This window comes from Tamandua tetradactyla, chromosome 1 (assembly GCF_023851605.1).
Source record: "Tamandua tetradactyla isolate mTamTet1 chromosome 1, mTamTet1.pri, whole genome shotgun sequence".
NCBI classification, from domain to species: domain Eukaryota; kingdom Metazoa; phylum Chordata; class Mammalia; order Pilosa; family Myrmecophagidae; genus Tamandua; species Tamandua tetradactyla.
The window spans coordinates 63,740,892-63,752,877 of NC_135327.1; the positions used below are offsets into that span (position 1 = coordinate 63,740,892).

At 40.7% G+C, this 11,986-nt stretch overlaps 1 pseudogene; it reads left to right on the top strand.

The window, feature by feature from the left end:
• The first annotated feature begins 2,260 nt into the window (after positions 1-2,260).
• LOC143684706 (HUWE1-associated protein modifying stress responses 1 pseudogene) lies at positions 2,261-3,813 on the top strand (annotated as a pseudogene).
• The last annotated feature ends 8,173 nt before the right edge of the window (positions 3,814-11,986 follow it).

Here is an 11,986-nt window from a genome sequence, read left to right on the forward strand (position 1 = left end):
AATCCTAAAGAATACCTATGGCAATATGTAAGATTCCAGAAGGGTTCCATGCATTAGAGTAACTTTCCAGAAGCCTACAACCCCCAGATGTGTCCCTGGAGCAGAAAAGTCCTGAAACCTCGAGGGCCCAGTCTCTCCAGAACATCAGATAGTTCCATCTCTGTACCCCATATTAGGGCAGACCCTTCCAATATGAAAAATTTAGAATGGCCATAGCACAAACACCCCTGAAGAAGGTGATGGAAAGATCAAAGGTGATAGTGGAGTTATACAGTAAAGATAGGATTTAACAAATGAATATGAATGCTGAATCATTAAATTGATATCTCTTTTGGTTTCCAGTATCTTAGAGCAGATAGGAGTAAAAACCTAAAATTGTGGAATTGTAACCCATGCAAACTCTGAAATATGTTTGACAACTAATTGTGGTGCTGTGCTTTGAAATTTATTCCTTTTTTCTTTACATGTTATCTTTCTCAAATAAGAAGGAAAAAGTCTATTGTGATGATAAAAAAATCTATGCCTTCTAGCCTCCTATATTCTGGAGCAGCTAGAAGGAAAAATGGGAGAGGATCATTTGGTAGCCCATAATAAACTCTGGGATCTGTCCTGTAACTACTCGTTGAAGAGTTGTGTGAAAAACTATTGCATTTTTATTTCTTTACTTTGTCTGTGTGTTATACTATACAATAAAAAAGTTTAAAAAACTCTTTCCGTTTCTGGTATATTGCCTTCTGGCAGCATTAATAAACCTTGGAGTTTATGATCTCCATCCTCCCTGGAATGTCTAGAAAGTATAATATAGCTTCCTGAGTATTGAGTTTCTCCTCTAGGTATTTCCTTTGAGGTTCACTGAGGTTCCTTTCAGAAAACCTGGCATGCATAACTATATATAACTTTTAAGAAGCTCCCATCAGCGCCCTGATGGCCCCAGCTTATGGTAGAACAGGAATATGGGTTCCCACTGCAGGGAAATTCATCTTCCCACCTACCTGTAGGAGATTCCTAATGTGGACAGAGCTTCCTTTAAATCAATGCAAAGAGTAGTCCTCTTTGGAGCTCCATCTCTGCTGCTGATGTTGTGGATGGAGGGGAGGCCTTGGGGCTATGCTTCAGGCTTTGCTGGATTATTACCTCTTACTGTGGGGCTATCCAGAGACCTTATTCACTCTTGTTGTGTGGTCTTGGATTCCTGGATTGAGTGTGTCTAGAGAATGACAGTGAAAACAGAAATAAGTCGTGTTTCTATAAACCTGCAATGAACAGTCCAAAATGGAAATTAAGAAAGGATTTCCATATACAGAAAGGAATTCCAAGAAGATGGCAGAATAAGATAGGTAAAATTCATTGCTGCTCCAAGGAACAGCAGTGAAGGGATGGGAAGGTGACTGGGACAGTGATTCCAGGTTGTAAGTGACCTGGTGTGAGGGTTCTTCTACACTGTATAGGGAAACCCTGGTTATAAAAGCTGAAGCATTGAAATGGAGAACTGGAGACCATCCAGCTAGTACAAACAGCTTAATACATGGACCTTTTGAAACAGAATTCTGGAGCCCTCAAGAGTGTATGGACAGGGAGCCATGTTCCTTGAAAGCACTACCTTCATGCACATCACCTCCACCTCATGATCTGCGACTCCTACTATACCTAACATTCCTGAATCCAGTCACCCACCTCCTAGAGTGAACTCCAGATAAGTTATCAGTGGCTGAGAGAGTTCAAACAGCATCAAGAGGCTACTCTGGAGGTCACTCTTATGCAAGCTTCAGTTAGACATTGCTACCTATCTTAACTTGCCAAACCCCAACCAAAACCAACCCTGCTAATCCTATAGAATACCCAGGGCATGTGGGCGGGGGAGGGCGGGGACCATCAGCCGCAGAGGCGTCGACGACGGCGGCGATGACGACGTTCCTCAGTCTTCGGGGTGGGCTCGGCGGCGCAGGCCGGGCTGCGCGGAGGCCTGGGCGGTTAGCGGCGGCGGCCCTAGGAAGGCCGTGGCGCCATGGGGGGGCGGTAGGAGGACTCCGGCGGGCGAGGCGAGCGGCGGCGGTCACCGGGTCGCGGCGCCGTCCGGCGGGGCCCAGGGGTGGGGAGGCCCCGGGCGGGGGTCGTCCTGGGCAGCGCGGGGCCTTGGGGCGGGGCTTGGAGTGCAGGAGGCCCGGGCCGCCGCGAGAAGCCGCCGCCGACCGCTGGGCCCCGCCGCTGGGCCGCTCGACGACAACGCTTCCGCGGGAGCCCCGCCTGAGGAGGACGCGGCGGCGGCGGCGGCGAGGCCGCGGGAGGCCGCGGAGGATGGAGGAGCGGAAGGAGGAGGGCGAGGCCGAGATCCAGGAGCACGGGCCGGAGCACTGGTTCTCCAAGTGGGAGCGACAGTGTCTCGCCGAGGCCGAGCAGGACGAGCAGCTGCCTCCCCGAGCTGCAGGAGGAGGCGGCGGCCGCCGCGCAGCCCGAGCACAAGCAGCAGAAGCTGTGGCACCTCTTCCAGAACTCGGCCACCGCCGTGGCCCAGCTCTACAAAGACCGAGTATGTCAGCAGCCAGGACTTTCTCTCTGGGTCCCCTTCCAAAATGCAGCCACCGCCGTCACCAATCTCTACAAAGAAAACGTGGATACTCATCAGCGAAGTTTTGATATTGGAATTCAGATTGGCTATCAGCGACGCAATAAGGATGTGTTGGCTTGGGTTAAAAAACGCAGAAGAACTATACGTAGAGAAGATTTGATCAGCTTCCTGTGTGGAAAAGTTCCTCCACCTCGAAACTCTAGAGCTCCCCCAAGACTGACTGTAGTGTCCCCTAACCGAGCTACTTCAACACAAACTAGCTCATCTGTAGAGACTGATTTGCAACCCTTCCGGGAAGCCATAGCTCTGCATGGTCTTAGTGGTGCAATGGCTAGTATAAGCGTGCGTTTGAGTACCCCAGGCTCTCCTACACATGTAAGCAGTGGATCGAATGCTAGTCGAAGGAGAAATGGACTCCATGATGTCGATTTGAACACTTTCATATCAGAAGAAATGGCACTCCACTTGGACAATGGTGGAACTAGAAAGCGTACCTCAGCCCAGTGTGGCGATGTCATTACAGACTCACCAACCCATAAACGCAACAGAATTATCTAAACTGCAAACATTTTCACACCCACCATGCTGCTTGAAAGCCACTTGATCCTCAACATATACTATTATTGCAAAGGAAACATGAGGCCATCTTCCCTTGTTCACTGTTTGAGACAAGTGAATTCTATAGTGGTTGCCATAAAAGGAAGTTCTAGGTATTTTCAGTAGATGCCTCTTGTAACTATGGCTTTCTCAAAACTATAATCTTAGCAGAGGACATCAGATATTGTGTAGTCGTTAGCAAGATCATCATAGGCAAACATATATCCGTTCCAAGGCTAAAAGTGACCTTAACTATATTTATTCTCAAAAGGGAAAGGAAAAAATCAGATGTTTATTTGATTATAGAATGCCTTTTTTGGAGGGGGGGGGGGAGTCCTTCATTTCCTGCTTTGTTGGATATTTTGCTTCAACAGTATTGCCAGTTTCCTAAAATTGTCTAAGACATGATTTGGTTTCCTTGTCAAATCTGCAGGCTTCCATTTTCACAGCAGCAGTCACTGTACCATGCACCTGGCTTTTATCTGTTGACAGTGTGCAACTTCTAATTATGGGACTGTGCCCTGTTTTTAGTTTTCAAAACAGTTTCTAATTCTGGTGATTGTGTGATGTGAAGAGGTGCTATGAAGGTCATGCAATTAATACTTAATATTGAATCAATACACAGAACTTTACTGGATTCACTTTGTGTGTATTAGTGCTCTAAAAGTAGCAATATTATTAAACTGTCCCAGATTAACCCTGTAGGCTTTTAAGAGATTCAGTTTTAAGACGAGTACTACTTTCCATGTGGGGTACTTATCCTTATGGTAAATGTAAACATGTAGACTGCATTCAAGGTGACCTGAAGTTGAGAGGTCATGAACTTTGAGAATGGGCTTCCTTTTTCCTTCAGTATTAGTGAGAGGGAGATGGATGGTGGGGAGGTAGGGTAGGGTAGCCTTTGTAGCCCGCTTCACAGTTTTCATGAGTGCCCTACTTTGTGCAGTTTCCACTGGAATGGATGGAAGATAAAGGCCTGTTATAACTTCTGATAATGTGATCATAGCTTAAAATAACAAATCCAACTCTCTTCTTCCCTCCAGTCCCTCTCCCTAAAAAGTGCAGTTTGGAATCTCATTCTGGAAAAGATAGAATCACATGGAGGTTCTCTAGATGTTAGGTCAACCTAAATAAAAGTTCTCAATAGATTCTTCTTTTGAGTAAATGTAAGACCTCTTGTAGCTACAATGTTTTAGAGCATGTTTCATCTTCGTTTTTAATAATCTTGAACTGAATAGTAGTCTTCTTTAGATGAAGAACTGATGTCAGCCTGCCAGGTACTGTAATTTATTCTATCATATTATTATATATCAAGTAGGACAGTGAAAAATGTTTCCTTGCAAACTTGTCCAGTATCAGTTACTTCCTATTTTTATCCTTAAAAGACCATTGCAAATCAGTGTAAGGGGGTTTCCAGTAATTACTCACAGCACTTTGTTAAAGTTTGCAATTTCTTCAACCGTTTAATAATATCTTTCTGTGAAGAAACTTTGCTAAGTTAACCATAATATTCATTGACTGGGTGGGATGTGAATGGAATATTAGAAGTGTGTGAATTGAAGTTCTGTATTCATTATAGATATAGCCCTTATTTAAAAAAGTGAATTCCATACTAAAACTAGGAATGTTAAGTGAGGTATTTCTAAATTTTTGTAAAAGTGAATCATTTTTTGTTTGAATATAATAGGAAGAATTATAGCAATCCATCATATTTTACCTGAAATGAACAAGCCTATGTATTATGAATACTTTCAAACTTCCCTTTGGAATATAGGAAGAAATGCATTTGGAATTCAACTCTTTGTTTTTCTATCGTTGTAAATTTAGATTTTGGAATTGGGGTCTGGTGATGTGATGTGTTGTTTGCGAATGGCCAGAGCTCCTATTCCTAAAGGATTTTGAGATCGAAGAACACGTATTTAATCTCCCCCCTTTATACCTTGGTTCTAGTTCCTCTTTCCAGGTTGAATAACATTTTTTCTTTTTGTTTGAGTTGGTGCTCTGAAGCTTAATCTCAGTACCCTTTACTCTCAATTGTCAAAATTTGATATAAAACATGTGCCATTTTCTTTGGTGAGAGAAAGCAGGTCTAAATGTCTGCCAGAACGCAATTTATATGCCTTATTGGCTCCATTAAACTTTTTAAAAACTTTAAAAAAAATAAAGAATACCCAGGGCATTATATAAGACTCTACAGAGGTTCCATGCACTAGAGTAATTTTACAGAAATCTTCAACCTCAAGATGGGTACCTGGACCAAATAAGTCCTGAAATGCAGAGGGGCCAGCCTCCCAGAACATCAGCTAGTTCCACCCCCCATCCAGTATTATTGACAGCCCCTTCCAATATGAAAAAGTTAGAATGGACATAGCCCAAATACCCCTAAAGAGTGGGAGAAAGATCAAAGATGATGTGGAGTACTACAGAGAAGGTAGAGTTCAACAAATGAATATGATTGCTGAATTATTACATCGATATTTCTTTTTTGTCTCTGGTATCTTAGAGAAGCTAGAAGTAAAAACCTAGAATTGTGGAATTGTGAACCATACCAAACTCTAAAATCTGTTCCACAACTAATTGTTGCAATGTACTTTGAAATTTATTGCTTTTTAGTATATATGTTACTTTTCACAAAAAAGAAAAAAAAGTTTCTTCTAGCCTTCAGTATTTTGGAGCAGCCAGTAAGAAAAATCTGAAATAGTGGAATGGTGACTCATAAAAAACTCTGAAATCTGTTCTGTATCTACTTATTGAAGTGTACTTTGAAAATTATTGCTTTATTTTCTTTTCTTTGTGTATAAGTTATTTTTTAAAGTAAAAAAAAACATTTAAAAAAGCATTTCCATATACAATATCATCTGATAGTACAAATCCTGGGGAATATATTTTACCAGTGAGGTTAAGATTTTTATGTTGAATATTATAAAACATTGCTGTTTAATATTAAAGATGACCTAAACTGAAGGACAAACTTTGTTCGTATTACCGAAATAATATAATTATTCAACAATATCTCTATAAAAATTCCAAAAGTCTTTACCTTTTAGAATTGCAAAAGCAGATCTTCAAATCATATGAAATTGCAAGGAGATCTGCATAGCCAAGACAGTTTTTCAAAAGAACCAACTGGGAAGACTCACACTTCTGTGTTTGAAAACTCATTACAAAGGACAACAATTGAAAGAATAACACAAGCAGTGTGGACAACCAAAGCTATAGGCTGAGCCCCCTGTCCTGGGGTTTGTTCATATGAAACAAAAAGGATAGGTCAAGTCTACTTAAAATTTAGGCCTAAGAGTCACCCACAAGAGAGCCTCTTTTGTTGCTCAGATGTGGCCTCTCTCTCCAGCCAACACAATGAGCAGTCTCACCACCCTACCCCTCTCTATGTGGGACATGACTCCCAGGGGTGTGAACCTTCCTGGCAACATGGGACAGAGATCTTGGAATGAACAGAGACTCAGCATCAAGGGATTGAGAAAAACGCTAGAATGAGCTAAGACTTAGCATCAAGGGATTGAGAAAACCTTCTCAACCAAAAGGGGGAAGAAGGAAATGAGACAAAGTGTCAATGGCTGAGAGATTCCAAACAGAGTCAAGAGGTTATCCTGGAGGTTATTCTTATGCATCAAGTAGATATCATCTTGTTATTCAAGATGTAATGGAGAGGTTGGAGGGAACTGACTGAAAATGTAGAGCTGTGTTCCAGTAGCCATGCTTCTTGAGGATGATTGAATAATGATACATCTGTCACAATGTGACTGTGTGATTGTGAAAACCTTGTGTCCGATGCTCCTTTTATCTACCTTGTCAACAAAGAAGTAGAACATATGGAATAAAAATAAATAATAGGGGGAACAAATGCTAAAATAAATTTAGTTTGAAATGCTAGTGATCAATGAAAGTGAGGGGTAAGGGGTATGGTAGGTATAATCTTTTTTTTTCTTTCCTGTGTTCATTTTATTTCTTTTTCTATTGTCTTTTTATTTCTTTTTCTGAATTAATGCAAATGTTCTAAGAAATGATGAATATGCAACTAAGTGATGATATCGTAAATTACTGATTATGTATGTTGTTTTATTTTGTTTCTTTATTTTTTAATTAATAAATAAATTTCAAAAAAAAAAAAAAGAAAGAAAGAATATCATACTGCTGTAAGGACAGGCATATAGAGCCCAGGAATAGCATTGATAGTCTAGCTATGAACCCATATACTTGTGAATAACTAATATTTGAAAAGGGTTCCAAGTCCATTCAATGGGAAATGAACAGTCTCCTTAGAATATGTTATGGGACAACTGCATTTCCACTTGCAAAAGAATAAACACAGATAATTTCTTTATGGCCATAAGTGAAAATGAAAGCATAGACCATTGATTAAGTATAAAACCTCCATCCATAAAATTCTTAGAGGAAAAATTAGGAATAAATCTCAGTGAACTTGTATTTAGCAATGGATGTCATATCAATAACACAAGCAACAAAAGAAAATGTTGATAAATGGGACTTGATCAAAATTAAAACATTTGTATTTCAAAAGGCACTTGAAAAGATGTTTGATATATTAGTCATTAGGGAAATGCAAATTAAAACCACAGTAACATATCACTTCAAAAATACAAGAATTGGTGTACTGAAAAAGAAAAAGGAAATAACAAGTGTGGGTAAGTATGTGGAACAAGTGGGGGAACCCTCATACATTGCTGTTAAGAAGACATACAATCTTTTCATGGAGTGTGGAAGTACATGGAAGGTATTTGATTACCTCATGGCTCAGGGCAGTATGAAAAAATAGGAGGTCTGAGAAAAATTCCTCCCAATAGTGTCTGCTATGCAGTACACTTACTAGAAATGTAGTGTTCTTGCCAATTTGAAGCTATTATGCACCCCATAAAAGCCATGTCCTTTAATCCTCATTCAGTTTTGCCAGGTGAGATCTTTTTCTTGTTTCTGTGGAGATGTGACCCAACCAATTGCGGTTGGGACCTTTTGATTAGATGGTTTTCATGGAGATGTGTCTCCACTTATTCAAGGTGGGGTTGTTTACTGGAGCCTTTTAAGAGGGAACCATTTTGGAAAAAGCTTTAGAGCTAACAGGGCCCACACAACCACAGACCTTTGGAGATGCGTAAATAAAATGCCCCTGGAGAAGGCTTCTGAAATGAGGAGAGAAAGCTAGCAAAAGTCACTGTGTTTCTTCCCAACTGAGACAGGTTTCCAGATCCAAACATCAGCAGATGCCAACCACATGACTTCTCAGCTGATGGAGCTATTGCAGACAGCAATAAATTTTCTTGAATGAAGATAACTTAATTTGGACATTATTATACTTGTTGTATTGTAAGCTTGCAATTTAATAAATTCCCTTTTTAAAAGCCATTCCATTTCTGGCATATTGCATTCCAGCAGCTTACAAATTAAAACATGTTAATACAGTCATAAATACAGAACATCTGCAATTGAAAGGTGATGTGAACATCAAAACTGCGTACTTGTGCTAAAACCACGAATTCACTTCTGATGCAAGATGGATGACTTGTGTGAGAGTCCCTCTTAATACTTCTAGAAATGAAACTAATGCCTCCATGGAGATGTGTGGAGCCTGGGTGTCATCATCTATACAGTGATCAGCAGACCCTTATCTTGACATAAAGAACATCCGGACATCAGGAGCTACGGGAGCATGTTCTAAGCAGAGAAGATCATATTCCCTTTTCCATGTCATGCAGTGTCAAAACCTGCTCAAGGAATACCTATTCTCAGTCCTCACAAGAGAGGAACTTTGGAGCAAATCTTGAATGTTCCATTAATGAAGGTGGGTCATGAAGGTGACAAACTAAAGCCTTATGTAAACCTAATCCCCTAAGGAGAAGGGTCCCCAGCAATGATTGGATGGTTTCCTTGGGTTACATATGGAAGAGATACCAAACTCCCTAATGGACCAGTACAATAAGAGATGATGTCCACCTATCTGTTCCTGTAGTATAAAAGGAGGCCTTCTCCAAATTATGCAGCATTCCCAGCCTTCAATTATCTGATCAATTAAACTAGTCCTTTCCCAGACAAAAAAGGTAAAGCTTAGCATCCCTGCTATGCTAGCACAACCTAGGCCACCTCAATTGTCATCTCCAATTGAGCATGTGGAGATACTCACACAAGATACAATGGGCGATGATCATGCATCTATGTGATAATGTTAAGAATTACTGATTGCATATGTAGAATGGTATGATTTCTAAAAAAAAAAAAAATGGACAGCACAATACTACCTAATTGTAATGTAATTATGTTAAAACACTGAATGAAGCTGCATCTGAGCTATAGTTTTTTTTTCTTATATATTTTTGTACTTTTTATTTTTATTTTTATTTTTTCTCTATATTATCATTTTATTTCTTTTTCTGTTGTCTTGCTATTTCTTTTTCTAAATCGATGCATATGTACTAAGAAATGATGATCATACATCTATGTGATGATATTAAGAATTACTGATTGCATATGTAGAATGGAATGATTTCTAAATGTTGTGTTAGTTAATTCTTTTAATTAATAATAAAAAAAAAGATACAATGGGCAGTTGAGGCAGCCACCAGAAAGAAATACGTGTCAAGAGGACAAGCTGTTTCCACCAGACTTTCCATGGAGAATGAAGTTATAAGATCCATGGAACCCAAAAAAGATGCTGTGGGAGATGGGCAAGTTTTAGCTGCAAATAGCTTTAAATTGAACCAGAATAACAAATTCAGTCTGCTAGACATGTGCAGCCTACTGTGCTGGAGAACTTCAGACAGAGGAGGGTGGAGGTGCATAAATGCTGTGGTGGGGTCTCAGCAGCATTCACCTGTAGAGGATATCCTCCATGGCCTTCCAAGGCACTGCCTCCAAAATTTCCAAGCAGCTTCAGTGTTCAAAGGCTGCAAGGAACCACCTCAGAGGCTAGAGGCAGAGACCACACAATCTAGGTGCCAGGTGGCCATTTGCCCCCAGCTAGGCAACTGCAGAGATTGGACTGGTATGTTTCCCCTGGGACCTTGTTCACTTATACTACTTTTACCTATCTTCTCCTCTGTTTCTTGGATGGTGGAGTTGGTTCTCCAGAAATAAATAGAATTCAAATGATGGCAGAATCATTTATCTAAGGCTGGTGATTACAAGACGGTCAGCAACCATCTTTTGCATTTGGCAGAGACCTCAGAGTGAATACTCTGAATAGAACTGAGGTAAAGCTTCATAGTGAATTGCAAGAAGGTTCAGGTGTGCTCACATGGAAGACTGTTTGCACTGAAGCTGAACTAGGGCTAACTATAAGGCATCATGTATGATTATCTAGGGAGCTTATTTGGCTTCACATGGTAGGTCCTTGTTTGGAAAAGCAGAGAACTGGAGGGCTTGATGCTTACAGGGATTTGGGGGTCTCTCAGTTTTACTCTGCCCAGAAATTCCTTTTCCCATGCTGTATTAGTAAAGATTCTCTATAGAAGCAGAATCACCAGGAGATATCTGTAGATATAAAATTTATAAAGGTGTCCCACATAGCCATGGGAATGTAGAGTCCGAGGTTTGTAGGGCAGGCTGCGAGCTGGTAACTCTGATGAAGTTCCTCAATGAATTCTCATGAGAGGCTGGCTGGACAACCATGGGAATAGAAGAAGCCAAAATCCATAGGGCAAGCTGTGAAGCTGGTGACTCTGATGAAGGGTCTGGATGAACTCCACAAAAGAGGTTTGACCACTGAAGCAGGAAGAGTGACTGTCTCTTTTGAACCCTCCTAAAAAGTCTTCTGGTGATTAGATTAAATGCCACTCATTACAGAAAATACTCCCCTTAGCTTATTACAAATGCAATCAGCTGTGGATGCAGCTGATGTAATCATGATTTAAGTCCATGCAATGTCCTCATAGCAACAGACAGGCCAGCATTTACCTGATCAGATGACTGGGAACCACCACCTGGCCAAGTTGATACACGAATCTGATCATGACAGTCCACCCCTTGTCAGCTATACACATCACCTTAAAGCATACTTAATCTCTAAATAGAAAACAATATCAGACACATTTTTACCTCACTTAACAATACTCAACTGTCCCACATACAATCAGAAACACACAAAATCTCCCCCAGAATAGGATGCAAGTCCTTGGGTAATATTCACTTTTAAACTTGATATCTTACAACTTAAATACTATAACATGAACAAAACAGCATTACAGTCCTTTTTTCTGTAACTGATCACGTGGTCATAGTTCATATTTATCACTGTCTTCTTCCACTACCCATTCCATGTTCCCTTTACCCTCAGCAAGCACTTCAGCTAGCCATGTTTCTTTGCTTGGAGGGGTGGCCAAACTTTCATTCCTGAAGTTTCAGAGCCATTTTGTAGTCCTGCCTGGATTGGGTTGTTACAGTTTTCCATTGATTTTAATCACAGGGCATGGTAGTACTAAAAGATACCCTAGGGGATTTTCAATATTCTAGGAAAACATTTCTTTACCTCTATTGTGTAGTTACAGCCCTATTTTCCCCTGATAGTCAGGGAGAACACCCAAGCCAGTAAAGTAATCCCTTTCTTGGCTTGTTGATCAGGGGCATGAGTAGCCAAAAGTGACCAGGTGGCAGTCTTAGATTCCAGTTGAATGAAATCATTGTTGTTTCTCCTGATGGAAGCTTCTGGAACTAAAACCTGTAGACCAGCAGAGTTCAAGGTTGCAGGGACAGGAAGCAAAAATTTTCTTAGTGGATTGCTAGGGATAATAGTGACTGGTGCCACTCCCATTTCTACCCCTTGGTTCCTGGACCCATGGATCCTGGCTATGGGAGAAA